The following is a 24,954-nucleotide window of genomic DNA, read 5'->3' as shown; positions in this document are numbered from 1 at the left end:
CATTCACCGCTCCACGGGGCAGTGAATGGCCTTGTCCCCGATCTCGCGGTGACCTTTTTTTTGGTCACCGTTTTGGCAGGTTACCCATGGCTAGCTGCGGCTAGCCGCGGGTAACAACCACCGTGTCATTCTCTAACTAAATCGCAATAGCGTTTTTTAGCGCAGGGAGCTTATGAGCATTGAGAGCAGCACAGGGCATTCAGCACAGCTTCCTGCGCTAAAAACCGCTATTGCTCTCTGGACACCGTGCAAAGTGTCTAGGCTGCCGAGGGGTGGATCTCTGGCATGCTGTTTTGGTGATTTTGCAACTTCTGCCCCATTTTACAAATCTATAAGTGTAATTGCTGAGAATTAAGTAGGGAGACTGACATGTTAAACACCTTTACCTGCTGTTGAGCAGGAAGAAAAGTTACTATGGAACTTTCCTCATGCACTTGAGGTGAATAGTGGCCTAGGGATCAAATTCCAGTGCTGCTCTCTGTGACCCTGGGCAAGTCATTTAATCCCCCGTTGCCTACTGCTTTGAATGTGTGACCACAAAAAGGCAGTATACAAGTGCCATTCATTTTCCCTTTCCCCCTGTTGTGAAATGGGGAATACACTTGTAGACTGTAGTCCCAAACCGTGACCCCCTTGAAACATCTACCTAATTTGGATTTCTACATTCAAACAGTGGCTTTCTGGAATCATCTTTTACAGGTATATGTGTAAGTGCTGGTATTTCCATGTGGAAATCGCAAATAAACCCCAAATTTAATTTAGAGACATTTCTAGCTACTGTAAAGATCTAGGGCACATGTGTCAAACACAAGATCTGTGGGCCGAATCCGGCCCGCCTGGCCGTTTTATGTGACTGTGCGCTGGCTTGAGGGTGATGTGGCGCTTTCCTCATTGCCACCCCCGGGTGTTTTACCTTCTGGCTGGCTCCCCTCTCACTGCAGCAGTCATTTCTATGCACAAAGCTGCGGGCAGCGGCTCCTTGCACATCCCGCATCTCATCCAGAAGCCTTCCCTCTGACATTGCAACGTCAGAGAGAAAGCTTCTGGTTCAGGTGCAGGCCGCATGTAGGAGGCGCCACTGCCCGTGGCTTTGTGCACAGAAATGATTGCGGCAGTGAGGAGGAGGAGGGAGCAGGCCAGAAGGTAAACACCCACCAGAGGGAACACCTAGTTGAGGCACAGAATGGAGGGAGGGAGAGGGGCGTGTTGGGATTCGAGAAAGAGGGAGCACAAACCAGAGAAATGATAGAAGGAAGGGGGGAGGGAGGGAGAGGGCATGAACTTGGGACATAGACTGAAGGGAAGCAGAGAGGGGAGCATAAGACATAGAATGGAAGAATGCAGAGAGTGAGGGAAAGAGATACTGAGGTGAGGGAGGGAATAGAAAGGGAGAATTGGGTATCTGAGAGAGGGAAAGAGAAATGGTGCACCTGAGGAGATGAAGAAAGAGGTCCTGTAATCAACCGAATTCCAGAAATGTCATCATTCTCTATTTTAAAAGTGTTTCCATTAATTTGCTTACCACAGAAGTCAGACTTACTGGCCTGTAATTACCTGCTTCTTCCTTACTTCCACCTTTGAGTAGAGGGACCACATCCGCCCTTCTCCAGTCCTCCGGTACCGCTCCCGACTCTAGAGAAGCATTGAAAAGGTCAGTCAGTGGAGCCACCAGAACTTCTCAGCACTCTCAGATGTACACCATCCGGCCCCGTCGCTTTGTCTACCTTTAATTTAGCTAGCTCCTCACGAACACAACCCTCTGAAAATCGATCAGGGTCTACCACTCCTCCATCCCTATTCGCATTTGTCTTCTGTGGTCCCACTTTCGGCACTTCAGCCATGAACACAGAACAGAAATATTTTGGACACACTCACAGGAACTGGACAGATTCCAGAGTGGACCAAAGACAGTGTTATTCCAGTCCCCAGACTCTAATGTATGAAGTAATTAAGTTAATTGCACGCATGGAATAAATATTGTATGTGTGTTTTCAATTATACTCAAAACTATGCTTTTCAGAATAGCTTGTATATGAGGTAATCAGTACTTTTAATCACTAAAACAGAAACTGTTACTGTCCACCTGACTAATTGTAATTGTATTTCCTGTTATTGTTTTATAACTCTGCAGTATATCATCATCATCAGGTCTTAACTGCTTTTTACAGCCCCTCTAATAGATCAAAATTGTCCATTTAGCTAACAAGATTAAAAACTGTATTAATGATGTATTTGTTTCCAGACTCCAGACTTCACACAAAAATGGCTTCTTTCTTTTTGCAATACACCATCTTAACGGGTAGTATTTTAGCCACTTCTTAATATGCTGTGGAGCTGATGACCTTCTTGGACTGCCACATGGTGGCCATGAAGATGAAGTGTGACCCAGTTGAGCCACCAACTGACAAGTCAACAAATTCCTCCTCAAAGAGGAAGAGCTTTTGGTAGTGTTACAGGAGTTCTATGTGAACTGGTATAGCCAAGGGATACCGGTAATTTTTCTCTCATTTTGTCAGTAGGGCGACATAATAGAATATCCACCTCGGGAGTTCTATGTGAGAAATGTGCTATGGGCATCAACAGAAGCACCATGCTGATAGGGAGCTTTCAGAGAAGTGCTTAATTTTTGAGACCGGTCTCTTCAATTCCAAGGATGAGGCCCTGTGTTTTGAGTAGGAAGACAAGAAGCATAACCTCTGGGCCATTCAGAAGTTAGGGGGCCTATATGAAGTCATGGATTCAGTTCCTGCAAGAGATGATCCATGGTTGGGTTGAAGAAGTGAGGAGGGGAGATGTGCAAGAAACAGATTTCGTTTTTTATTTAATTTCAATATTTTACCTGCTTTTACATAAACGTCAAGGGCAGAATTGATAAAAACACTCGTAAAATCCAGTTACATCAAATTACAAAATAAACAGAAAATCATTTGCAGCACCCATAATGAAAGCAATCTAAAAGAGAACAATGCAGTCCAAACACCTCATACCCTTTTACTTGCCCCTCTCAGCTGAAGGAAATAAATAGGTTTTCAATTATTGCCTTAACCACAATACATCATCAGACAATGAATAGTGCAAGGGTATTAAACACTCCAGGCAAATCTTCAGCCTTCTATCCCCCTAACTTCGCCATCACCACCACCACCAATGAACTTGCAGGCCCCTTGCCTGCTCCGTAGTATAGGATGTTCCCCTAGAAATTAAACCTTGCCTGGCAGGAACCCAAAAGTAGATATTTTCCATGCTACCTACTAGCAAGGATAAACAGTGGCTTTCCCCAGATCTACCTGAATTCCAGGAATTTGTCCAAATATTTTTTAAACCCAGCTATATTGTGCTTTTATCACATCATCTTGCAATGAGTTCCAGAACCTGACCATGCGAGTGAAAAAAGTAAATTTTCACATTTGTTTTAAATGACTATTTTGTAACTTCGTGGTATGTCACTGGGGAGGGCTTCAATGGCTGGGAGGGTGTAGATGGGCTGGAGTAGGTTTTGACAGAGATTTCGGCAGTTGGAACCCAAGCACAGTACCGGGTAAAGCTTTGGATTCTTGCCCAGAAATAGCTAAGAAGGAAAAATTAAAAAATTTAAATTGAATCAGGTTGGGCAGACTGGATGGACCATTCGGGTCTTTATCTGCCGTCATCTACTATGTTACTATGTTATGTATGTATGTCCTCTAGACTTTATGCGTTTTGAAAGAGCAATCTCGTTATGTTTACCTCTTCCATTCAAGATTTTAGCTATAATATTTTCCCTCAGCCATCTCAGCTCGTCTCTGGAGAGCCCTGACCTCTATAGTCTGTCTTCATGTAGGAATCATCCTGTTTACGCTTGTTGACCCTTGTTTATACCTTTTCTAATTTTGCTTTATCTTCTTTGTAGAGACATTGTGATATCCTTTGTAAATCTTAAGTCTTTTTAAGTCTCTAGTGCAGGGGTGCCCACACTTTCTTGGTTTGCGAGCTACTTTTAAAATGACCAAGTCAAAATGATCTACCAACAATAAAAATTTTTTTAAAAAAACACAAAGCACATTGTACGCAGAGAAAATGTTAATTATCATTTGTATTCAGGAGGGGGGGTGGTTTCAGAGGTCAAGGCAGATGACTTTAAAATATGCAATGTCACCTCAGTAACAACTATGCAAAAATAGACAAATATACCCCCTCCCCTTTTACTAAACCGCAATAGCGGTTTTTAGCGCAGGAAGCTGTGCTGAATGCCCCACGCTGCTTTCGATGCTCATAAGCTCCCTGCGCTAAAAACCGCTATTGCGGTTTAGTAAAAGGGGGCCATAGTGCAAAATATAGACAGCAGATATAAATTCTCACAACGGGCACATTTTGATCAGTAAATTGAAAATAAAATCATTTTTCCTACCTTTTTGTCTGGTGATTTCATGCGTCTCTAGTTGCACTTCCTTCTTCTGTAAAGCCAGTATTTCTTTCTTTCTGCCTTTCTTTCTCTTTCCCCCTGCCCCCTCTTTATTTCTGCCTCTCTTTCCCTCTCCCCCTGCACCCCCCAAGTCATCGTGCCGATTTCTCCACTTCCTTGATTCTTTCCTACCCCACCCCCAAGCCACCAACGCGATTTCTCCCTGCTGCTTCCACGAGCCAGGCCTGGCGCGTACAAGCGCCAGACCCACAAGATTTCACTTCCAGCGTCAATTCTAATGTCGGGGAGGAAGTTCCAGGCCAGCCAGGCAGTGATTGGCTGGCCCAGAACTTCCTCCCCGACGTTAGAATTGACGCCGGAGGTGAAATCTTGTGGGCCCGGCGCTTGTACGCGCCAGGCCTGGCTTGGGGAAGCAGCAGGGAGAAAAAGATCGCAAAGGCAACGCAATCTACTGGTCAATTGCGACCATTTGGACACTCCTGCTCTAGTGAGACCCCATTTAGAATATTGGGTACAGTTCTGGAGACTGCACCTTCAAAAAGATATAAACACAATGAAGTCAGAGCAGAGGCTGGTTACTAAAATAGGCTTCATCATAAAGTATATAGGGACAGACTTAAAGATCTCAATATGTGTACTTTAGATAAAAAAAGATGGGAGAGGAGAAATATGATAGAGATGTTTAAATACCTCCATGGCATAAATGCACAGCAGGTAAGGCTCTTTTTTAACTGAAAGGAAGCTCTGGAATGAGGGGGCTTAGGATGAAGGTAGAAGGGGTAGACTCAGGAGTAATCTAAGCTAATACTTCCTTACTGAAAGTGTGGAATGGCCTTTGGTGGAGGTGGTGGAGATGAAGATTGTAGCTAAATTCAAGAAAGTATGGTATAAACAAATGGGATCGCTAAGGAGAGGAAAGAATATAGTATGGATGGCCAGACCTACAACACTGGTCTCCATACCTCAAGAAAGATATAACTCTGCTGGAGAGGGTACAGAGGCGAGCCACGAAACTTGTCAAGGGATTGGAGAATTTGAGCTACAAAGAACGCCTTAGGAAATTGGGACTATTTACCCTCGAGCAGAGAAGACTGAGAGGGGATTTAATAGTGACTTTTAAAATAATAAAAGGATTTGATAACATAGACCAAGAAGCAGCATTACTAACTTTTTCGGAAGTGACACGGACAAGAGGTCATAGACTGAAACTGAGTGGCAGCAGGTTCAGGACGGATATCAGGAAGTACTTTTTCCACACAGCGCGTGGTGGGAATTTGGAATGCTCTCCCGGAGGATGTTGTGACAGAGATTCAAGCGCAAGTTGGATGCACACCTTCTTGCAAATCATATTGAGGGCTACGGTATATCTGGGTCTCCATTCGGCAGTACCTAGGGGGCTGCCGCGTGTGCGGATGGACCTCGGTCTGATCCGGTGAAGGCTTTTCTTATGTTCTTATGTTCTTACTGTTATTTTCTTTGTTTCTTTTATTCTTTTCCTAATAATTCCTAGCATTCAGTTCACTTTTTTTTTTTTTGGGGGGGGGGGGCGCAGCTCCTGCACATTGAGCAAAATATTTCAACTCATTATCTATGATGATGCTTAGATTCTTTTGCAAGTTGTGATTTCTAATGTGGATCCTAGCATCATATAGCTAATTTGAGTTATTCTACCCTATGTGTATCACTTTCAGCCTGTTTTACAAAGCCGCACGGCAACAATCCCGAAGCTCTTTAAATCTCTATGGGCTTCGGGGCCGTTACCGCGCAGCAGCCGCTAGCACTGCTTTGTAAATCAGACTGCCTTTATAGAGGGCTATAGAGTGAAAGTGAATATAATGGTTAAAGCAGAACAAAGAAAAATCCAGAGTCTGCAGTAAAAAATGAACACCAAAAACAAGAAAGAAACTGTAGATGGAAATGTACAAGGACGGGAATCTTTTTTTAATCTTTATTGATTTTCCAAACTTCCAATGTGCAAACAATTTCAAAATACATAATAATACAAGAAAAGCACATTAAACTTATTGACATTAATGAACAAATATTTTACCCCACCCCCCACCAAATAATCTGAAAGAAGATACCTACAAGAACTACCCATATGTTCCCTGAATTAAATTCCAAAGCAAACCCCTCCCCCTCCCACCCACCCACCCACCCTGGATGTGTATGCTAAAAGGTCAACAAAATAAAATAAATTATCATTCCTTACAATACTTAGCCAATGGTTCCACAACATCCATAAAATTCTTGTACCGTCCCTGTTGTATGGCCATCGAACATTCCATTTTAAAAGTATAACACAGAGATTCCCACCAGAAAGTACAATTCAACCTATCCCAGTTCTTCCAATTCTTCATAATGAGTTGTACGGCAACCCCTGTCATTATAAAGAGCAGTTTATTATTCCGAGCTGATATTTGACTTTTTGCTCTCATTAATGTACCAAACAGGATGGCGTCGTACGTCAATGCCACTGGATTTTCCAGTATACTGTTCACTTGATCACAGATAGATCTCCAGAATCTAAGTATCAAGGGACAATAGTACAGTACATGATCCTTAAAAATGGCTCTCATATATATGGAATGCGGATCCATTTTTAAGGATCTCAAATTTATGTTTTTTTAAAAATAAAGATTCCAGTCCTTGTACATTTCCATCTGCAGTTTCTTTCTTGTTTTTAGCATAATGGTTAAAACCTGTTAAGTGCACTGCTGTAGAGCCCCAGAATTCTCACATAGTTCCGAAACCTGTCCTTAGGTTGTTTAGCATTCTTGAAAATAAAAACTTCCATTTATTCAGAGAACAACGTTTTGTATTTAACAGGTTTGGGAACAAAGCTCTTCATTTGTCCACATTATATTTAATCTGCCATTTGGCTGTTCCGTCTTTCAGTCTCACAAGGTCCTCCTGCAGTTTCTCACAATCTGCATTGGAATTTACAACCTTCTGTTCAAATAATTTTTATTATCATTTACCTCCTTTTTTACAAAGCCATGTGGCAATGGCCCCGAAGCCCTTTAAATCTTTGTGGGCTTTGGGGCAGTTACCGCAGTGGCCAGCACTAAACGGCTTCGTAAAAGAGGCCCTTAATACATTAACACCATGAAAACATAAAACAAAATCTACAACTTCCTTAACATAACATACAGTTCCAATATCATGCATAAATAACATTACCCATTTAGTTTTAGCTATCTCTAATATAATGATCAAGCTTTCTCCACTTTTTTTAACAAATGGTCCCGATTAACATCTTTCCACTGCATTATATTCTCATATTTATGAATTTGACATCTATAATTCTACCACATGTTAACATTAAGAGCTGAATGTTAAATAATTACCTTTAATGCCATCGATATGAGAATATCAAACATGTATCATATGTATACCCTAGAGGAAAGGAGGGACAGGGGAGATATGATTCAGACGTTCAGAGTATTAACGTAGAACAAAATCTTTTTCAGAGAAAGGAAAATTGTAAAACCAGAGGACATAATTTGAGGTTGAGGGGTGGTAGATTCAGGGGCAATGTTAGGAAATTCTACTTTACGGAGAGGGTAGTGGATGCCTGGAATGCGCTCCCGAGAGAGGTGGTGGAGAGTAAAACTGTGACTGAGTTCAAAGAAGCGTGGGATGAACACAGAAGATTTAGAATCAGAAAATAATATTAAATATTGAACTAGGCCAGTTACTGGGTAGACTTGCACGGTCTGTGTCTGTGTATGGCCGTTTGGTGGAGGATGGGCAGGGGAGGGCTTCAATGGCTGGGAGGGTGTAGATGGGCTGGAGTAAGTCTTAACAGAGATTTCAGCAGTTGGAACCCAAGCACAGTACCGGGTAAAGCTTTGGATTCTTGCCCAGAAATAGCTAAGAAAAAAAATTAAAAAATTTAAATTAAATCAGGTTGGGTAGACTGGATGGACCATTCGGGTCTTTATCTGCCGTCATCTACTATGTTACTATGTTACTATGTAGTAGTCTGCCAATGAAAGGTCATCTCATAGTATTAATGATTTCCAAATAACTATGGGCTTCTTTTACAAAATCGCGGTAGAGATAAATACTCTGACGCTGATAGGAATTTTATGAGCATCAGAGCATTTACCTCGCCAGCCCGTGGTAGAAACCTTTATTGCAGCTTTGGAAAAGCCAGGGTCTAAAAGAAAGATCTTATAGTATTGCAGACAACTGCCTCCAAATGTGGATCCAGAATATCTGCAAATTTCGACAAAAGTATATTAAGTGAGAAAGGGTGCCGAAATCTGCTTTCCATGACCAGCATACATTTCCCTAAGTACCATCACATTTATTTATTCATTTTTATAGCCCGTTCTCCCCAGGAGCCCAGAATAGGTTACAAGGATACATACACAAAGTCTTTAGGAACAGAGATATGTACACTACAGAGTCAATAACATGTTACAGGATCAAGACACAAAGCTATAGAATCAATAACTTACAACTTATAGAAAATGTGACTAAGAAACACATGCTTTGCAGAATTTAAGAAAATGAAACCATAGTGTCACGAATCATAGAGTCATAGAGTAACATATCTGCAGTGAATGGTAGAAGAACTGGTTGCCAGGCTCAGGTGTTCTGAGGTAATGTACGTCGAAGCAAGGTCTGTTAAAGTTTGAGACCAGAATTGATCTGGTCCATGAAAAGAAGCATCTTGACCTACTGCCCTTCCAGAAAGCAGTAATCAATTGCCCTAATGGCAGGAGGGAGTTATTCCATAATTTAGGTATGCTATAGGAATATGATCGCTTTCGGGCTGTCTCCAGGTGGAGGCTGTTTGCTGGAGGGTTGGAAAGTCTGAGTTCGCTTTGTGAATGGAGGGGCCGCTGAGAGTGGTATATTGGGAGTTTCCTTGCTACATAGTCAGATGTCATGACGTGGAAGCGTTTGAAGATATTGCATTGGTGTATTGGGAGCCAGTGGACCTGGATCAGTGCTGGGGAGATACGGTCAAAAGGGTCAAGGTTTTTTAGGAGTCACACTGCAGCATTTTGGATTCTTTGTAGATGATTCTGCTCTTTGGCCTGTAAACCGGTGTAAAGACCATTGCAATAGTCAAGGCAGGATAGAACAAAGGCATATAACAATTGGGTGAAGTCAGAATCAGTGAAGTAATGGCGGATGGGTGTTAGTTGCTGTAAGCAGTAGAAGGAGGAGGATACTACCTTGGAGATTTGTGTTGAAAGAGTCAAACCAGCTTCCAGTGTAATGCCCAGGCTGGACACTTGGTCTTGGGACACCAGACTGGTGTTGTCCCAGGAGATGCAAAGACAAGAGGCAAAGCACGAGTCATGGCAAATCCATAAAAGTTCAGTCTTGGATGGGTTCAGTTGAAGTTTGTTGGTTGTCATCCATGTTTTAATCTCTACGAGGCAGGTTTGTAGGGTCTCTAGTTGTGAGGACTGCACCTTACCCAGGGGGATGTAGAGTTGTATATCTCATTGTTTTAATATGAATTCATAGGGCTCAGTAATAAAGGAAAAATAATGATGGCATCACTGAACCAGAGTGAAATAGTAACATAGTAAATGACGGCAGATAAAGTCCTGAATGGTCCATCTATTCTGCCCAACCATACATGCTCCATAAAACAATCATTGTCCTTTTTCTTAGATATTTCTGGGCCAGTGATCCAGAGCCCTGCCCAGTAGTGTGCTTAGGTTCTTTCCACTGGAGTCTCCTTCAAAGCTCACTCCAGCCCATCTTAACCATCGAAGCCCTCCCCAGCCTGTCCCCAACTGATACGTTAGCATTCTTGGACTAAACTTTGTCCTATAATGTCTTCATTACAGAGTTATCCATATTAATCTCCCAAGCTTTCTCTATACCAAATAAGCCTTCTTCAAAATCTCATTTTAAGAATCCTAAAAAACCAAGAAGCTATCCCAGGGAACAAAAGTATTTTAAAGGTGATATTCTCCAAAGGCCAAAGAAGAAAGGACTTGATTTATTTCTTTATTTTTTTTGAAAGACAGAAAAAATTCTAAAGAAAGGAAAATTCATTGAAAAAGAACACAGGTGAGAGAGCTACAAAACACATTCATCTGGCATAATGAATAAGAAAAAAACTAAGGTACCTCCACCGAACATGATGTTCGGAAAGGGGACAAATGTTTACAAGATTTTCTAGAACTTTCTGAGTTCTGAAGGAGTTATATTGTCCAAGTACTGTCAAATGTTGTCACCTTAGCTGATTCTTCATGCTTGATGATGGGGAAATAATTAATACATTTCCTGGACTAAACTTTAAAATAGAAGTATACACGGACTTTTTGAAAAGTTGCCAAAACCTGGACAGGAAAAGTATGCCGTGATATTTATACATTTGCACATTTATAAAATTATCCCCTAGAGCCAGAAAACAACTATAGGGATTTACCAGCCCTCATCCCTTCACTCTTTATTAATTTTGGCATGATAGTACTGAATATTTACATGCACTAAACAACTGGAAAATGGAATTATTCTCAGAACCATAGGGAACAGATTGTTGTGGGCCACTGAAACTATAGCTTGTCTGCCTTGTCATCTTTGTAGCTCCACACAGAATTAAAAATCCAGGAGCTTTGATAGAGACAGAAATTGTTTGGCCATCTCCCAACCAAAAGTGTTCCATTGCCCTTGCTCTGAATAACTACTGTCCAGAAACCATGAATTGGTGAAGACTGTTGCATATCCTCAGCTGTACTTCTTTTAAAGGCAATAGGTTTTTTTTTTTTTTTTTTGGGGGGGGGGTTAATGCCCATCCAGACAATGCATTGAGAGTTAAGTATGGGTTCACCTATGTGCCAGGGTAAATAGCAGCTCTGCATACCTCTGGGACCTGGGGATATTCTTTCAAGCAGACCAAATCCTTGATGAGGCACTAAAGTAATTGGAGTAAGAGCAATATACAGATGGTCTTAATTTACAGCTTGTGCCTCCCCAGGCTTAGCCTGTCAATGGAGAGGAGGCTATCTTGCATCACTCTAGCACGTAAGTGAAAACATGTTTCATTTTGCAAAGAATGAGAGGATTTGTGAGGCCTTTACAAAGCTTTGCCCTAGTATCTGCCCTCTTCCAGACTAGGAAGGGGAGAGGTTAATTGTAAGCAAGCAGATAAACCTGGCTTTCTGCAAGCCTGAGGTCACCATGGACGGGATCTGCAGCATCTATCAGTACAGCTAGTGGAAGAGATATAATTACCTGTGGAATTCCATATGTACATTATGCAGCTGCTCCTTAGCCTTTAAGCGTTGCTGGGGGAGGGGATGGAGGAGACCTCAGTTTACACTTTAGCTGAGTTCTTGCTGTGTTACCTGTGGTCCCATCCTACAGGTTTAGCCTCAGGGCAATGTCACAGTGTCAACACAGAGAGTGGTGGACATCTGGAATACTCTCCCAGGGGAGATTATTGCGGAATCGACAGTCCCAGGCTTCAAAAGCAAACTAGATGCATATCTCCTTGAGAAAGGCATATAAAGATATGGTGGCTATAAATAAACCAGGTGTATACCTGGCGGGGCCTCCGCGTGTGCGGATCGCCGGACTTGATGGACCGAAGATCTGATCCGGAGATGGCGCTTCTTATGTTCTTATGTTCTTATGTAACACTGCCTGCATCCAGCTCCATGCTGTCTTGAAAGCTCATGGATTTTCTAAGAATTTTGTTTATTGGGGCACTAATGTAACAATTAAGGGGAATAGGAACTAACTGGACCCAAGGAGGGGCCTTATAATTAGGTAGCAGTCAGTCAGAATGCAGAGATAGTCCTCTTGAAGGTGTCCTCCCCAAACCTGAGCTTGCTTCCAACTGGTAAAGATTAAGAGGTACTGGGGGGGGGGGGGGGGAGGGGATGGAGAGTGCAAGTGTGGAATGGGGGGTGGGAAGGAGTGGGAGGGGGCATGTAAGGAGTGCGGGTGTGGAGAGGAGGGTGCAGGGGCCCCAGGCGCCTCTTACCCTTACTACGCCACTGACTCAGAGTGCTAAGGCTTTAGCTCTAACCACCAGGCCACTCCTTCCTTATAAAAATCCAAATCTCTTCCTATCGTATATCGATTAATAGTAATCACATCTACTCACGATCTAATAAAGTACAACTGGCCACATACACACAGCATGAGGGGCTGAAATACTGCAGGATATATAGGGAGGGAAGTGTTTTCTACAGGATACAAAGACGATGAGAGGCTAAAAGACTGCATGATAGAGAAAGAGCTGAGGGGTGCAAGGTGCTGCAAGAGATATACGTAGAGAGGGAAGTGATGACTTTGGGAAACCAGAGGGATCTGAAGGTTTGCCACTCTTATATACTTGATAGCTAGACAGATTCTTAATGAATGGTAGAGCCTGACACCTGCCCTAGTGGTTTGAAATGATCCCAGGGATGAAGCAATAATGCTGAAATGCCTTCTCCCCCGAGGAACAAGCTACTGTATTCTGTCTTGTTAAAATCAAGCAAAGAGCAGCATCTTCCTAACCCTTCAGCATAGGGACCAATCAATGCACTTAAGGGAGTAAGTTCGGATAGCCGCCTCCTGATCATACTTTTCCTCACATTCCCCTTCCCTTCTCTATGGACGAGTGTTGCTAAATCAGCGCACCAAAGACATATTATAGACTTAGGGCTCCTTTTACTAAGCTGCGCTAGTGGTTTTAGCCCGCGCCGCACTGCCGCGTGTGCTAGACGTTAATGCCCAAAATAGAACAGGGGAAACAAAACCACAAACACAAAAGCACAGAACCAAAGTGGAATTGTCCCAATCAGAATGGTGCGCACCAAACAAAAGTGTCCTTCAACTCATCTGATAAATCCAATTGCCTTTATTCATCCAAAGCCACATAAATTCGTCCAGTGACTCAATGACCCGGCATGCACATGTTTCGGCCTAACCGGCCTGCCTCAGGAGTCTTCAACGGGTGTGTTGAAAAGACGTACAGTGTATAAAGATACGCGCATCCCCTAAATACGGCTGCTAAAGTTCGAGTCGTAAAGCATTGAAAAACACTGCGACCATGCTGTAACAAGAAAAGGACGCTAATGCCACCATTGAGCTGGCGTTAGTTTTTGGCGCATAGCGCGGGGGGGGGTCAGCGTGCGCTAGTCTGCAGCGCGCGCTAAAAACGCTAGCGCACCATAGTAAAAGAGGGGGTTAGTATTCGTGGAGGAAATCTGAAATGCCTCAAGAACGTCGGCACGATTCAAAGTTCCAGATTCGTCTTTAAAAAATTATCCTGGCTTTAAAAATACATACGGAAAACTTCAGAATCAATTTATGAAAAACAGCTAAATTGAAAAAAAACAGGAGTACACTTCGAAAAATGCTACCGGGCTCATTTTCAAAAGAGAAAAAGCATCCAAAATGGCATAAAGTAGCATTTGAACATTTTGGGCTCCTTTTACTAAGCTGCGTTAGCGTTTTTAGCGCACGTAGCATTTTAGTGCGTGCTAAACCCGCGCTACGCGGCTAGAACTAATGCCAGCTAAATGCAATTTAGCGCGTGCTATTCCGCGCATTAAAGCCCTAACGCGGCTTAGTAAAAGGAGCCCTTTATTTGCTATAACATCCAAATTGCCTTTTTTGAATCCCATTTTTGAGATGGTTTCCTATGCTATTTTTTTGAAGTGCATCTAAATCTCGGGGGAATGTTTTGGAGGAGAATTAGGGCAGACATGATTTGGACTTTTTCTGCAATAATAAAACATAGAAAATGTTCAGGGCAAAACTTGGATGTTTGAGGCTAGACCTGTTTCAATAATGAATAAGTGACAAAGAGGTAGGCAAACTGACTAAATGACTGCTGGAGGCATGGCCCCTCCCTTACTCCCCCAATGGTTAATGACCCCTCCCACCTCCCAAAGACATGAACAAAATTGTACATAGCCTGTGTGACAGCTTCACATGTTATGGCCAGTCCTTTTAGAGAAACAAGCATGTCTCTGGAGTAGCCTAGTGGTCAATGCAATGGACTGCAGAGAAGGCCCAAGCCAATATCCCACTCTAACTAGTACACTTGTGGTGAAAAGTGCAAGCCCATCAAAACCCACCCAAAAACTACTGTACTGATATATAGGTGATTTCTGCAAGCATAAGAGCAATTGGGGAGATATACAGTTGGGTACAGTAGATTGTGGGTGAGATTTGGAGAGCTCCCCTACAAGGGGTTTATGGTGATATGTGCACCTGGGCCGTTTTATGTGAAGTTTACTGCAGTGCTCCTTAGGGTGCCATACTGCTCTGCTCGGATACCTGTGTGACCAGTCTGCTAAGAATGCTGGCCCCTCTTATGCCCCAATGGCTGGCATTTTTCATTTGGACTTTTTTTTTTTTTAAGTGGTTCAAAAAAATAGATGTACTTAGGACAAATACATCTAGGAAATGGGCATTGGGGGGGAAAAAAGATAGACATTTTTCTAGTTTGAAAATAACCATTTTCTCTACTGGATTTTTGGATGCTTTTCCCAAAATGTCCAAAATCGGATTTAGATGTCATATTGAAAATGCCCCTCCATATGTCATAACAAACAAAATCCCTGATGCCCCTCCACATGTCATAACAAACAAAATCCCTGATACACACCCAAACTCACCTTTCTTCCTTCTGAGTGAATAACAGTGCTCAGAAGTTGCCAAGACTTGAAGCACAGCTGTTTTAGCAGAGAGGAGTAGACAGAGGAGGAAGCAGGAGAAGAACTGGGCATAGAACCAAGTCCAGATGGTAAGCAGAGAAGTAGTGCAGGAACAGGCAGAAGCCAGGGTGGCAGAACAGATTCATAGTAAGTAAGCAAAAGTCAGTCAGCAGAAAACACAGCCCTTAGAGCTCCCAGAAGAGACTTATACAATGATAAAGGCACCTGGAAGTTCCAGGGTTATATTGATACAGGAAGCCAATTAGATGATTCCTTCTACAAGGTTCAGTCAGTTCATGGAATATTTAAAAAGGACCAATCAGGTAGTGCCACATCATAAATCTTGCTACAATAATACAACAATTTGGAATTAACATTTATTACTATATCAATAACATACAACTGACTTTCTATGTTGACTCCATAACTTAAACTTATCCCCTTTTAATGCTTATTTTAGATGCTATCAATGGTTGTATGAAGAAAAGCTAATGTTGAAACAGTCCCAGTAAGGCAGTGGCCATGTGGATTACCATTGCTTCTGTTAAGCCTGTTTTCCCATTTCTTCTGGATTCCCCAAACATTGTTGTAGAATCTGTTAAAATTCATGTCACATTAATTTAATACTTTCATTTGAGAAAAAGATCTCAACTGTAGATAGGTCTTGCTTTTTTCCCCTACTGTACCAGGTCCATGCTCTTTGCTCCTCTCTTGAAGAGGATGCTCAGAAGGTCCTAGTTTACTTTCTAGTTATTGGTCTTCTTGACTATTGTTTATGTAAAGCTTCTATACTGCTAACTAATGACTATGGGAATGCTCTTTACTGTGGTCTGAAATTAACCAACATAAAAACATTACAAAATATACAGTAAACAGCTGTGAAATTGCTCTACTCTGCTTCTAAATATGATCATGTTACCCTTTTAATTTTTTTTCTGAATTTTAACTTCCAGTTGTGTATCACATACACTTAAAAAAGAGATCTTGCTTCTTTCACACAAAGGGCTAGATTCACTAAGCAAACCGGTTTGCGACCCGATTTTCCTCCGACCCCATTCACTAACCTCTGTGCTGATCCGATTCCGATCTGTGTATGCAAATGAGGGGAAACGATATGCAAAGTAGGAAGGGCCGCGATTCACTAACAAAAATCAGACTTGCTGATCCAAAAACAAGCGAGTACTGAGGACCAGTTTCTTGTGCAAAAACCCTGCTCTCAGCCTCAATTCTCCTGCTCTCAGCCCCGATTCTCCTGCCGTTTGCCACCCCTATAGTCTCCTGCTCTGCCTCCCTTCCCTGCAGCGCGAGCCTGTGGTTTTAACACGCTTTAAACCCGTGGGTTAAAACCACGGGCTCGCAAGTAAAAATAAAAAAGCACGGACTGCAAACGCATGCGCAGACCATCTACAGGCAAAGTAGATGGTCTGCGCATGCATCGGGATCGCTCTCCAGCGATCCATATCGTCGGTAGGGGTGTGTGCCTCCATTCGCCCCCATTTGCATGCAGAGGGTTGGTGAATCAGTCAGCCTGCCTCAGATCACCCACAGATCGGAAGGTTAGTGAATCTAGGCCAAAGCCTTTTTCAGGGGTGTGCCCACTTACCTTGCAAATCACGTGCTTCCTGTATTATCTTCTCACCATAGGAAGTTTCAGCATGTGAAACTTTGCCATTTTGCCATCTGTTACCCCCACCCAAGATGAAATTGCATGCCACACTGCTTTCTTCTACCTTGCTCCTTTTTTTTGGAGTTCCCTGCCAGTTTATTTAAAAATGGAATCTTCGTCGTCTAAATTTTAAAAAGGTTTGAAAATATTCTACTAATGAAGGAGTCTGGGACTGGTTTTCCTGAGTTTTAAATTAAGTTTTCTCTTTAATAAAATGCTGAATTATGTTTAGTTGCAGACCTAACTTATCTCTTGTTCTAGCCTGCCTACACTGGGTGTTTTAGCTGGGCGTTTTACCTTCTTATGGTTATCTCAGCATACACAATATTGTATTCCGCCCTCCTGGACATGTAACAGAAAGAGTGCAGGGCTTAGATAAGTGACCTGCTAGTGTGAGCTTAGGACCAATGATTGTTAAGAAAAGTAATATGCGAGAAGTTTTTTTTTCTAGAATTCAGTTGTATAGCCAGAAAAGTGTATAAATATCACTGTAACTTCTTGGTTTTGGGACTTCTGAAGCTGCCAGCTTGGTGGCTCAGGAGTCGCATATGCTGAATAAAATATACCCGTCGCTTTCTTCAAGTCTCTAAGTTTTGTGGCTGACCAAAGTGACCTTTCACTAAGACCTACGGAAAATTGCCAGAGGCAGCAGCCTATCTTCCTCCCTTTCTCCCCTTCTTTCTTCTTATGTATCCACTATTTCCTTGCTACACCCCAATTATACTCGCATTGTCTGTCTTGCCTATTTTTCCCCCTAGGATTGTAAATTGTTTTGCTGTAATTTCAACGAAAGGTGAGATATCAAAACTTTGACGAAACTATCATAAAGGGCTTCCTCTTCCCTCATGGGCAATGTCTTTCATACACTCAGTGGTGTAATAAGGGTAGGAGGTTCCGGGGTGGTGACACCCTCCCCCTGCACCCCCTGTGCCCTCCTCTCTGTGCCCCCAGTCCTTACGTCCCCCCCCCCACTACTTCCCGCCCTCCATTCCACACCTGCACTCACCCTCCCCCCATACCTCTTAATCTGCACCAGTGTGAGTGGCTTCTGCAAGCATTCTCCTCACCTAGTGTTGGATTCCTTCTGATGTCACTTCCTGGCCTCTTGACCTAGAAGTGATTCAGAGGAGGACCAGGCTGGCGCAAGCAGCAGGCAGAAGTCGCTCGCGCTAGTGAAGATAATATGGAGGTATGGGGTGGGAGGAGGGATGGTGCAAAGGTGGCATGGTGTGTCAGGGTAGAGAGGTGCCAGTGCCCCCACAGACTTGGCGCCCCAAGCGGTCCGCCACTGCATACAATGTTGTCAAAGTTTCACAGGCTTAGTTGATTGCCAGCAAGTTCCAAGCTGTATCTAGTCTTCAGTATGGACCAATTTTCTGTGTCTTGCAAAAAACTGTTCCAAGCACTGCAATGGAAAAAAAAAAAGTCTGAAAATAAAACCATCATGCAAACAAATTTGTTCCATTACCAACCTGTCCCTGTCTGGGTACCATTTTATGTAGCCTGCCTCTCATTATGCAGGTGAGGGGTAGGCCCAGAGAGGATACAGAAAAGGTGCTTGTTTTTTTTTTTTAAGCAGTAATATAAAATGAAGGATTTTGGTGGATGGAGAAGGAAAAATTCCTCACAGGAATGATGCTGAAGAATGAAAAACATGCAGGAGGGCACTTTAACGCATATGATCTATGATTGTGCACACTTAGTGAATTATTGGAATAAACTATGGGAAACTATTTCTAAAATACTAAACATATCAGAGCCTCTGAGTTTACGCATTATTATACTAGGTCATCATGGCCTTCTGCATTTGCTGCCTGATCACAATGCGAGACTGCTCAACATATTAATATTTCTAGCCCTTAAAAATATCTTACATTGCTGGAAAGACATGTCTAAGGTGAATTACAACACATGGTGGAATACGCTATGCCTTACAGTAAAATATGAAAGTGTTATAGCCGAAAAACACAAGGCCACGAGTTCCTATACTAAAATATGTAGTCTGGTTCACTCCTATTGCAACATAGGCTGACAACATTCTGCTCAAGTGCGGAAACATGACTGTCATCATTTAAATGTGGCTCTTCCCTTATAGCTCATTCCAAATGTTTGTATGGCTCCAGTGTCTCTCTGTGTTTTGGATATTACATGTACTTTTGGCTGTGTGTTGTGCTGCTACTCCCCTCTTTCTAGATAGGCGTGGGTCTGCCTGCTGTATCATATTATGTAGATAATTTCTTGTGACTCATTGCATTGATGCAGCATGCATGTTTCTTGCCTTGTTAACATTTATTGTACTTAATATACCAAACTCAATAAAAAATTTTTGAACTAAAAAGAGAATGAAAAACCTTCCCCCAAAAAATTCTTCATTAGAAGGGTATATTACATATAAAACACATTAATTGGTGTGGTCCCAAATAAAATATGTATAGGGAAAACTCAACTAAAAATCAGAAAGGCCAAAAAATAATTTCAGATCTGTTATTAGTTTTTTTTCAGTCACGTAAACTTTTAAAGTTATGACTCCTCCCCCAATGTCTGCTCTTGATGATCTACTAGCTATAATAATTGTCAGTGAATCACAAGCAAATCATTATCTTAGGAGACTTTAACTTTGCAGATTTCCAAAAATCACTGGGGCACAAAGAGATTTTGCCAAATCGCTCAGATCTGGGATTCATCTAACAAGTCCACTCCCCCACTCTCTCTTCTGGAAACACTTTAGACTTGATCTTCATCTTAAAAGGCCCACAAAATGATAATAAATCTACCCCATTAACCATCCTTCAGGTCCCTTGGACTGACCATCATATAATCACCTTCAAGCTATAAAGTGCATGAAAACATCAGAAAATTCTTCATCACAAAAAACGACCACACTCAACCCAAAGTCAGTAAACCTTCACGCTTTGTCCCTTGGCATTTTCAAACTAGGCCTAAACACAGGTCCCATAGTCAATTCACTAGAAAAGAAGGCGCAGATATGACACTCTGGTGTAAAATCACTCTTTGAGAAATTAGCAAAAGCCAAAGATGCCAAAACAAATACAAGATCCTTCACATCACCCTGGTTCACAGAAAGTCTGAGAGCACTAAAAAGGAAAGTTAGGAAAGCAGAAAAAATTTGACACAGATCACACAGCACTGAGGACATATCCACCTGGAAAAGCCTTCTGAAAGAATACAAACTAGCGATACTCGAAAGCAAAAAGGAACATTTCACTAACCTGATATCTAAGTTCCCATGTAGATCAAAGGCCATCTTCTTGCTGTCGATAAACTTATTCTCCTCCTCTCATGAACCACCTCAGGACCAACAAACAAACTTAGACAGTGAATCCCTCTCTACTTTCTTCCACGACAAGATATCAAAAATATGAGACACCCTAGACGTGGATTTTTGCTGAGAATCCACTTGTGTTCACAAGGCAAAAGAGGCAGTCTTTAATATGATCTTACGGTTCCCTCCATATCATTGGGATTGCAAATGACATCGCTACCTTTCGTCAATTGAGCCAGTCACGAAGTCTATTGGAACAATTGGTACAGATGATATGTGGAGCCCAAGACTTATCCTGGTCACCCATTCAACAGCCAAAGTACAATTTGTATACCTTCTTCAGATCTACGGTAATTGGGCAACGTTGTGCTTTTGTCGTGAATGAACCGCAGACGTAACAGAAACTATCTGGATGATTAGTACAATGTCTTGGCATGATAAAGACTGATATTAATCACCATAATAGCATAAAAAACCAAAGACAACTGTCATTAACCCTCCTTATATGTTTATCCTATAAACGCATGATACATATATCGCCCAATTAACGTTTATAATTATATATAATGAGTCTCATTACAAAAATGTGACATGTGAAAAACTACACAGATTTGAAATCAGCATGAAAAATACTACAAAACCCGTCCAACATTAACTCTGATGAAAATGATGTTGTTGACCTGTGCAATCAGTCTTAAGAAGCACACTTGTCTAAGCAAGGGCTGAGTCCTGGATGGGAATGCTGCCAAGGCTATTCTTTTCCTACTTATTATTCATACAATGTAAATCATTTAAAGAAGAAAGAAGGAGATTTCAAGATAAGCAGACCATTGTTCAAAATATACCAACCATCACTAAAAGCCTTTAGGATGAGAATGGAGCTCTAACTTCCATGGACAACTTCATTGTTTACACCATCACACTTCATCAGTTATGGAAGACCATAGATTTTGGTTTTGGCAACTTTTGCCTTTAACACTTCAAAAGTGGGCAGTGGCTAGAAATCCATGTAGATGACCAATATAAGGAGAGATAACCTTTGATGTGGCTTAGTAGATCAAGTGATATGGAGAGATGTGACTTGAAGAACCAGAACTCAACATAATACTCAAGATGGTGATTACTGTCTTATAGGGCAGCTCTATATATTTACACCTCAGTCTAGTACCAATGCCATGCACTTAGTGCCAATTCTATAACAGCCTATTGGTGCCAAAATTCCATACTACTATAAGTTAGCATTTGCATGCCAATATTTAAGCATGCCCTTTTATTCCATGTCAATAGCAGGCATTATTTGGCTCCACTAGGTGCCAAGTGACACACATAATTTATCGTGTTGTATAAACCATGATTTGTGTAACTGGAAGACACACCCATTGCCTGCCCATGCTGCCACGTGTACACACATTTTGCAGTTAGGTGCGGCATAATAAAAACTAATGTCTAAGTCCATTTTGGGCCTAAGGCACTAGTTGTCCAAAGTCAGCAGCGCCCAAAGTTCATTCTCAAAATATACGGCCAAAATATTTTTTTTGAGAATCATCTACTTCTACGTCCAGCCGTTTGATTGTCCAGACCATTAAGTCATCTATCTTTATACACCATTCTCATCCAAAAAATCATTCAAGCCCAAAATGCTTAGCAAAAGACCTTTTGGACATGGGAGGGGTCAACAAAGTGATGGACTGGCCACCCAGACATGGCAACAGAGTAGTGGGGCACCTTATAGAGTACTGCTATGAACTTAACAAAAAAGGGTACCACTTAAACATCTCACCACAACTTCGTTATGGGTCATGGTGAGCCCCCCAAAGCACCCCCAAAACCTACTATACCTACCTGTCTACAACCCCAATAGCTCTTATGGCTGCAGGTGGCACCTATATGGCAGTACAGTAGGCTTTTGGGAGTTTTTGGTGGACTCACATTTTTCAATATGAATGCAGTAGTTAGAGTAGCTTATGGACCTGGGTCCTCCTCTCTGTGGTTCACTATCCCACCCCCAGACTACTTAAGCCACCTCTGTGCAGCTCTACTAGGCTTTCCTATGCCAGGTGCTGATGTTCTGGAGGAAGGCATGTACTTTTTTATTCCGATTTTAATTGTGGTGGGGCAGGGGAGGTCAGTGATCACTGTGGGAGTGTGTGGGGGTCTGTCCCAGCAATGGTTATCTGGATACCTTCTGGGCACATAGACCTGTTTTAAATTGCTAAAGTCACAACATATAAATTCCGTCTAGGCAGTCTCGTTAAACTTTTGATTATTGTTGCAGGACGACTAAGTCTAGGTCGGCCCACATCCCACCTACCTCCTGCCCTAACCACTCCTTCAAAAACTCCCCTTTTCACTCTGGGTGCACAGCAGCAGTGAAAAGGCCTAAGCTGCTTTTAGATATATCTAAAAGCCATTTCGATTATAGGCACTTGGACGACCTGTCTTTTTGATCATCCAAGGCGGGTTTTTAGACATATTTCTGTTTCGATTATGAACCTCTTAGGGCCTGATTCTATAAATGGCACCTAGATCAGGGTGCCTACTGTGTTAGGCACCTAACAATTTTTTAATTGGCACTAATAATTGAAAGTGCCATTAAAAACCTATTAAAAACAATTTAGTCGGTAGGCACCTACCACGTCGTAGTAGGCGTCTACACTGTCTAAACAGGTACCTACATAAAAAGTAGGCATGGTTAAGGGCAGAGTTTGGATGTGGATTGAGTTAGGTGCCGGTAGGCATCTTTGTTAGGCACTGGTATATTAGACCAGGAAAATCCTGGCTCAGTATACTGGCGCCAAACCCAGGCCCTTCTTATAAGGATTATACTGGGCTGTCCAGGTACATTTTCAGCCTGATCTTATCCGCATAAGATTTAAAACTATACAGATAGTGAAGTTTCATGTTCACCAGCTGCTTGTGAATGAATAACTTCCTTTGACTATAACCTAATAATAGTCAAGAACTCGTATGTGCACTTATTTTACTCTTTCTTGGCTGTCTGCACAACTAGGAGATGAAACATACACCGACACTTCTAGCATGTGACGTTACGCCACCTATTTTTCAAAGAGAACATATTTGAGAATTTTCCCTGGAAATTACCTTCAAAGTATGTACAACAATTGAAAATTGACCCCTGTATGCTAAAGTCAATTTTGAAGGTAGGATGGTCATCATTCAAAGGCATACCACTGTGTATCTTGCATCTACTACCAGTGCTTGACAATTGTTACCTAGACTGACGATAAGGTCTTTATGTTAAATCTATTTGTTAAATAGTTCAGGTAAGACAGTAGAATATGAATAGTCAGTATATTGGCCCTACTTTTACTTCATATAATAAACACTGTCCAGAAACTGAAGAAGTTCCATTAGTTCAACCTTCATAGCCAAGGTTTTTTTCAAATTAATGAAGACATAGGCTAATACCTTCATCAATAGTGAAGGATGTTCAAGTAATTCCATGAGCACAGGGTTATGTTATTGTCATTTGTGCTTCTTAAATTTCTGTCATAAAGCGTTCTGGATTTTATAAATTTATTTTTTTTCCAAGAAAGGTAAGATTACAGACATTACAATGTTCAGCAGCTGGAGCATAACCCCCACTCCCCCCAATATCAAATAAAGATATTTCTATATCAGTGGAAACCATCTGGTCAAGCTGCTGCAATAAATGCCTTCTTTTCCCCAAAGTGCGGCTGCAAAATCCAGTGAATACATAAAAAGACAAGGATAGCAGGAGATGGGAAACAGGAGGGCGGACCACAAGGGGGAGAATGTTTCGTCTGAAATCTGTTCTGAGCTATGTTTTTGTTTTCTATCCTAGGTCAAGGTCTGGATTGCATTGCCTGTATCTGCAAGTTATCTGCCTTGGCTGCTGAAAGTTTTGCATCATGTGAACGACAGTCAAACTGTTGTACTCACACAAATTAGCATCTGGAAATCAAATGAGAAGCACCTGGCCTCCAGTTCAAGCAAGATATGGAAAGAGGAGTATGCTGTGGGAGATGAGCAGGGCTACTTGAAAACATGCAGAACATTCCAGATGCCTGTTGGATTTGTTTGCATTACAACTCTTTTGCAGCTTTGACAAAAACTCTATCACCACATAACCATTTTTTAAATTTGTATTTATATTAAAACTTTATATTACGCATATACCTTGGCGGATTACACTGTAAGAACTATCATCCAATAAAAACACAACATACAAGATCTATACATTACCAACATTACAGTCATTCAAAATGTATGCACAAATAGGGGTGTTTTAAATCATTTCCTTTTTTTTAAAAAAAGTTCAATCTGTTTATTAAGGTATATCAGAAAATAAACATCATAAAAATATTACAGTTCTCAAAAGTCTTTTAGAACATGAACATAAACATATATCAGGCCAATCAACTAGAATCTAGCCTAATGAAAAATTAACATTTAAATTGTTTGCAGATAAATGTCAATGGGCTTCCATAGTTCATAAACAATACTTGCTCGATGAATATACTGCTCTCTTAAAACCACTCCTAGAAACACACATCTGTAACAATCCAGGAAGCCTATTCTACCACAAAGGTGCTACACATGAAAAAGAGCCCAACCTTGTAATCTGATAATGATCCCCATAGTATCTGTCATGGAATGTACCATTCCCAATTCTGATCTCAAATTACGGTTCGAGCAATGTGCAGATGACATTTGTTTCAATACCACTAAGAGCCTCATGATACAACAGCTGTTGAACCAGGGACAAAATTTTAAAGTAAATTCAGGACTCGATAAGCAACCAATGCAAAGCCTTCAGAACCAGAGTGACATATTATTTTCTAGGAATACCAGTCACTAATCTGGTAGCCGTGTTCTGGACCAATCGCAATGTCCTGCAACTCGAGACAGAAATACCAAGGTACAACGCATTACAGTAGTCCAAGTGCGAAATCACCAATGCTTGAGCAACTGTTCTGAT

General features: G+C 41.7%; 1 long non-coding RNA gene across 1 annotated transcript in view; it reads left to right on the top strand.

Annotated features, from left to right (window-relative positions):
• The window catches only part of LOC117348333, a 56,519-nt gene extending 32,370 nt beyond the window's left edge, over positions 1–24,149 (top strand). The window contains exon 2 of the long non-coding RNA XR_004536968.1: positions 23,818–24,149. This is a non-coding gene — a long non-coding RNA (uncharacterized LOC117348333). The remainder of the gene's footprint in view (positions 1–23,817) is intronic.
• Positions 24,150–24,954: the final 805 nt, after the last annotated feature.

Source organism: Geotrypetes seraphini, chromosome 14 (genome assembly GCF_902459505.1).
Source record: "Geotrypetes seraphini chromosome 14, aGeoSer1.1, whole genome shotgun sequence".
Lineage (NCBI taxonomy): Eukaryota > Metazoa > Chordata > Amphibia > Gymnophiona > Dermophiidae > Geotrypetes > Geotrypetes seraphini.
This window is presented reverse-complemented; position numbering and strand designations above follow the sequence as displayed.